The sequence below is a fragment of the Macrobrachium rosenbergii genome, chromosome 50 (genome assembly GCF_040412425.1).
Source record: "Macrobrachium rosenbergii isolate ZJJX-2024 chromosome 50, ASM4041242v1, whole genome shotgun sequence".
Lineage (NCBI taxonomy): Eukaryota > Metazoa > Arthropoda > Malacostraca > Decapoda > Palaemonidae > Macrobrachium > Macrobrachium rosenbergii.
In genome coordinates this window covers 13,695,825-13,702,500 of record NC_089790.1, presented here as the reverse complement: position 1 = coordinate 13,702,500, position 6,676 = coordinate 13,695,825, and the positions used below count along the sequence as shown (strand labels likewise).

The window sequence follows — 6,676 nt, the reverse complement described above, 5'->3', positions numbered from 1 at the left end:
GTTATTACAGGAACGCGGTTCTCGTTAATTGTAACATGCAAATGGGGCAGGGGGTGATTTGCATATAGAATGAATAAGGAATCGTGACCTTTTCTGGGGGCCGGGTTGATATAGCTAGAAATACATTCTGTGTGAATTACTGGGAATACGTTGTCTGAATTTTGTCTGAATTACTCTGAATGCACTGTCTAAACAAGTCATAATATTCGCCTTATACAAAACCGTGATGTTTTCTGCTTTAAATTTTGCGTTGCGTGAGGAAAACCCATCAGTTTTCATGCCTTGGGATTATATTGTTATAAAGCAATAATGTTTATATATATATATACATATATATATATATATATATATATATATATATATATATATATATATATATATATATATATATAATTTATATATATATATATATATATATATATATATATATATATATATATATATATATATATATATATATATATATATATATATATATATATATATAGAGAGAGAGAGAGAGAGAGAGAGAGAGAAGAGAGAGAGAGAGAGAGAGAGAGAGAGAGAGAGAGAGAAAGAAAGTAATTAACACACCATCACGTGTGGAATAGAACTAAAGTTCCGATTCGAACCTGAGTGTTTCAGTTGAAAGGCAACTGGAAAACCTGGGTTCGATCCCTATGTGCATAAAAATTTGTATATATATATATATATATATATATATATATATATATATATATATATATATATATATATATATATATATATATATATGAGCATGTAAACTCTGATTAAAGCTTAAATCACATAATATTATCTTGACAACGAGGCGCCTGGACAAATGAATAAATTTCTCACACATTGCAAGAGCAAAATGCCTTCAGATATCCAGAAAAAGAATATTACCTCCACTAACTTCAGCTCTCTCTCTCTCTCTCTCTCTCTCTCTCTCTCTCTCTCTCTCTCTCTCTCTTCCCTCGGCCGCTGGTTCACGCTCAAGGCTCTGAAACTAAACTGAACCTTTTTCACTAACATTTTAAATCTAGTAACATTTACAAAAGTCTGTGTTGTTATTTACGAAATATTCGTTTGTTTACGTGTTTAACGTTTTTACTGTTTTACATGTCAATCGTTTATCTAACATACCTGATTAGCTTTCGATTTAAAAATGGTATTAAGATGAGAAGCACTACACCTTCTGTGGCAATAATCATATAAAGTCTGTTGATATTATCGAAATATACGTTTTTGTGGCTTAAAGACGTATAATCTTGTATATCTTTTACGTTTATCTAACGTACCTTATCGACTTTTAAATCAAAAGTGGATTTGAGATGAGAAACACTACACTTTCATTAGCAGTAATTACATAAAGTCTGTATTGTTATTTCCGAAATATACGATTTTTATTGGCTTGAACGTTCATACTCTTTTACATCTCGAACGTTTACCTAACATACCTGATTAGCTTTCATTTAAAAAATGGCATTAAGTTGGGAAATACTATACTTTTTTTTTTTTAGATATTCCGCGGACTGACACGTGCACTCGGCAAAATCAATTTGCAAATCCTATTCAAAAACCAATTCACTGTGGGGATTTTCTAATAAAATATCCCGGTGGGAAAAAGGTGCATAATTTTATGATTGTTGGACTGAAATGAACGAAGCACGTTTTTTTAATATTCCAATACTTTTATTTCCCTTTGCATAATGACCGGTGGATTTTCACATTGCATTAACACGATACCAAAGAATTTTTTCATATGTTACGACGATTTCCAAATGCATTCCAAAAATGAATTTGTATAACCTGTTTAAAACCATATGACTGTTAGTGTTTTCATCAAATAAAATATACAATTTTTTTAAATGCAGGATTGTGTAATGGTTCTGTCGAAATCAGCTCTGCGTACACTCTCTGTAATTCTTGACAATATCGGCCTCTCGTAGTCACGGGAGAAATGTTACATTGTGAGGAGAGTAAGCTACAGAATTCGAGATGATATACCATTTTCCCATAATTGCTTTAAACATGAATTAATAATACTTGCAAAATTAATTAATAGTACCTTGTAAATGAGTCGCAAGCATTTTGAAAATGAATCACTAGTACCTTGAAAATGCATTACATGTACCTGGAAAATGAATTATAAGTATTTTGAAAATTAATGACACCTACTTTGAAAATAGATTACTGGTACTCTGAAAATGAATTACATGTACCTTGACAATGAATTATAAGTGCTTTGAAAATTAATTACACGTGCTTTGAAAGTGGATTACTGTTACTCTGAAAATGAAATTACATGTACCTTGAAAATGAATGATAAGTACTTTGAAAATGAATTACACGTCCTTTGAAAATGATTACAAGTACTTTGAAAATGAATTGCAAGTACTTTGAAAATGAATTACAAGTACTTTGAAAATGAATTGCAAATGAATTACTACGACTTTGGAAATTAATTATCAGTACTTCGGAAGTGAATCGCGAGTCCTTGGACAATGAATTACAATGTTTTGCCCATTTTTGAAATGCTGTGTTATGTAATTGCTTTGCAAAAGAAAATAAAGATCAGATTTCTGTAGTTATTTCTATTAGTTCTGTGTCACTGTTGACATCTCAGAATTCCATGTAAACACAATAAAGAAATAACTTACAGTGAATTTTTTTAAATAAAAATTTTGTAAAAAAAATTTTCTTCTGCGAATGTTCTGATAAAATTAACGATACATAAATATTTTTATCTATATTTCTACTCATACCTACATGAAATTATTTCTGGAGAGTTTAAGATTTTGTCAAGAATAAGTAAAACAGATACCTGCCCTATTCAATGGCAACTTACAGAAGAATCATCTAAGCATTCAACAAGGACTTAACAGTTCTGTCAGATTTAAAACTCATATATTTTCATTTCAATATTTTAACTACTTTACATGATTACTTTGCAATTACAAATTGCTTGAAGCTGTGGAAATATAATTCCCAGATAATAACACGATTTGAGGTGCACTTCAGAAATAAATTTACATAATTATTTTCAATATCATTTTCTTATATCACGTTTGTAAGTACTGTAACAATCATCTTTTATATAACAATCAGATGAGAAAAACAATTGTTTTTTGTTTACATGACGAATGAAATTATGTATATTTTTACCCCCAAATATTCAAAGGCAATTTTAAAGATAAGATTACCTGACTTAATTTCCTATTGCATCCCTGATGAATCAAACGAAATCATCGGATAAAATCAACTTAAATCATCAGATGAAATCATCATAAATAATAAGTGATACTTAGATCTATGAGGTTCTATATGATTGTGTTTGTAGATAGGTTCATAACACAGGTAAAAAAAAGGGGGGTTAATTATTCACACCACAATGTGAATAAAATCATCAAAATAAATCATCAAATACCCTAAGCGGTATTTAGATCTATGAGGTCCTATATGATTGTGTTTATAGGTAGGTTTATAGCACAGGTGAAAAATAGGTTAATTGCTCACACGACACTGCTAATACTTACCATATTTTTGAGCGTCTTCAGAATAGCATTCCGCGGATAACCGTTCACCAACGCTCGCTCTTTCATCAACTATTTCCTTCACATCACTCGACAAGGTAAAAAAAAAAAAAAAAAAAAAAAAGAAAAGTGAGTAGATCACAAATCCCGAAAACTCGCTACGGTTACCGGGCCGGGAGAACAACACAAGGTTACATGATAGACGTATTCGTTTCTCGAACTGGGTTGGTCATCAGTATTGACACTGGTTGCCGTGGCGTGCGAAAGAGAGGGCATGGGCTAAGGAAACTTAGGGAATGATGTTATACAATTCAGGCTCTCTTTCTCCTTCTCCCTCTCCTCCTCTCTTTCTCTCTCTCTATAGCTCGGGACAGGACAAGACAGACAGTGTGTGCGCGCGTGAAAGAGAGAGCGCCACTACCTGACAGTGAGCAGGTGTCTGCTGGACTGACACTGGCTGCTCTCGGCCGTAGAGTTACATCCCTTTTGCCCGGGATGAGTTGCCAGAGGTACGAGCGACGACGGTCCCGAAACCTCCTCCTCTTCCTCCTCCTCCTCCTCCTCCACCGCCGTCAGCCGTCAGGTGATCCAGGACTAGGGCGGTGCTGACGCTGACGATAATGCTGACGATGGTGCTGACGAAGCTGCTCTTTCTGGTGCCGCTGCCTCTACGTGAGTTATGTCATACGGCCTAATCTGGCGACAAACTCATCAGAGGTGAGGCTGCGGCCATAGAGTCTGTGAGTATGTCTGTATGTATATCTCTGTTCGTTCAGTTTCTGGTTTTTTATTTTCTGTACAGAAGGATTATCCTAATCTATATTAATTTATTTTTTTCTTTTTTCTCTTGATTTCTTTTATTATTGCATTGATGATTGGTATTTTGTATTTAAAGCTAAGGAATACGAGAATGAACAAATATTGAATGATATTTAGTATTTATTTTGATAATTATATATATATATATATATATATATATATATATATATATATATATATATATATATATATATATATATATATATATATATTTATTTACAAACAGTAACGTTACCAAAGCTTTAAATCATCGTGAAAATGATTCACTATATAACATTTAAATGATCAGCTTTATCCTAACCTTTTCCCTCTCTACGAAAAAAATAAATAAATGAATAAGTAAATAAATAAAACCCGGAACTACCACATATTACTCTTCCGATTTGCTAACAATTTTAAGGCTTCAACCCTTCAGCTGTAATCAAAATTCTGTATTTAAATATTTATGTTTATATAACATAAGCTGTCTGTCTGGACGAAGATTCGGTGAATGAGAGTTTTGTATGGTAATGAATTTATCTATATATATATATATATATATATATATATATATATATATATATATATATATATATATATATATATATATATATATATATATAGAGAGAGAGAGAGAGAGAGAGAGAGAGAGAGAGAGAGAGAGAATGTCTACAAAATTAGAACATGGCTACAATCATGAGCATCTCAAAACAGAAACAGGTATACAAAAAAAAAAAAAGAATATTCAGTATCTGCAAGCAAGAATGCATCTGCGGAATCAAGAATAGTCTGCCAACAAGAACGCATATGTAAAACAGAACGTGTCAAAAAAAAAGAACATGTCTACAAGTCTACAAAATTAAGGATCCAGGATAAGTCACGGACAGGAACATGTCTACCAAATCAAGAATATGTCTACAAGCAAGAACATGTCTGCGAAATCATGAATTTATCTCCAAACAAGAAAATGTCTATAACAAGAATCCAGGTTATGTCACAGTCAAGAACATGTCTTCAGAATCAAGAATCTGTCAAGAATCAAGGAAATGTCTACAAAATTGAAAATCCGGGATATGTCTACAAAATCAAGAACATGTCTACAAACAAGGAAATATGTACAAAATCAAGAATCCTTGGCATATCCCGGAGAAAAGTATGTCTGGAAAATCAAGAATATGTCTAAAAAAAAAGCAAAAATGAGCCTGCAAATAAGAACATGTCTGCAAAACAAGAATATGTCTAAAAATAACGTTCTATCTCCTTTCCCTTTACTGTAAGCGCTCGTTAATCCGTCTTTTCAATGTCGTGCTAATCCGGTAATCCGTCCTTTTTTAGATCCTGCTTTCATCGCATTTCCGGAATAATTATATTTACCACGTTCAGCTTGTTCTTTTACGTTCATTTTACAAAAAAAAAAAATTTTTTTTTTCAAATGTTACAGAAAAGGTTTAGGTCAGCTATCCGTACACTCTGAAATTGTTCCGGGTTTAAGTTATTATGTTTTCTGTCTTGTTGATAAAAGGCTATTGGTTTACATATATATATATATATATATATATATATATATATATATATATATATATATATATATATATATATATATATATATATATATATATATATATATATATACATTTTGACTCACCTCGGGATCGAACCACAATCTATCAAATGAAAGGCCAGGGCGCCACCAACTGACCCATACAGGTAGCGCCCTGGCCTGTCATTTGGGAAACAGGGGTTCGATCCCGAGGTGAGTTAGATATTTACTCTTGTGAACACGTGCTCTATATACGTAGATGTAATGTATGTAGGTATTTTTTGGTTTGTATTTCCAAAAATGATTGTCGTGCCATGTCAAACTTTGCCAATGCTAATGTGATCCTTGACTCTCTCTCTCTCTCTCTCTCTCTCTCTCTCTCTCTCTCTCTCTCTCTCTCTCTCTCTCTCTCTCTCTCTCATATCTTACATAATTTTTTTTTCCTATTTTCTCAAATGATGGGCGTGTCATATCAAACTGTACTGCCAATGTCAATGTGATCTTTGACTCTCTCTCTCTCTCATATCTTATATAATTTCTTATTTGTATTTTCTCAAATGATGGGTGTGCCATATCAAATTATACTACCAATGTCAATGTGATCTTTGACTCTCTCTCTCTCTCTCTCTCTCTCTCTCTCTCTTTCTCTCTCTCTCTCTCTCTCTCTCTCTCTCTCATATCTTATATAATTTTTTTTGTATTTTCTCAAATGATGGGCGTGCCATATCAAACTGTACTGCCTGTGTTAATGTGATCCTTGGTTCTCTCTCTCTCTCTCTCTCTCTCTCTCTCTCTCTCTCTCTCTCTCTCTCTCTCTCTCTCT

General features: G+C 32.7%; 1 protein-coding gene across 3 annotated transcripts in view; it reads right to left on the bottom strand.

The window, feature by feature from the left end:
- The window catches only part of LOC136832647 (protein O-mannosyl-transferase TMTC1-like), an 88,377-nt gene extending 84,301 nt beyond the window's left edge, over positions 1-4,076 (bottom strand). For all 3 annotated transcript variants that reach the window (XM_067093915.1, XM_067093916.1, XM_067093917.1), the window contains exon 1: positions 3,519-4,076. The gene's annotated coding sequence lies outside the window, so the exon portion shown is untranslated. The remainder of the gene's footprint in view (positions 1-3,518) is intronic.
- Positions 4,077-6,676: the final 2,600 nt, after the last annotated feature.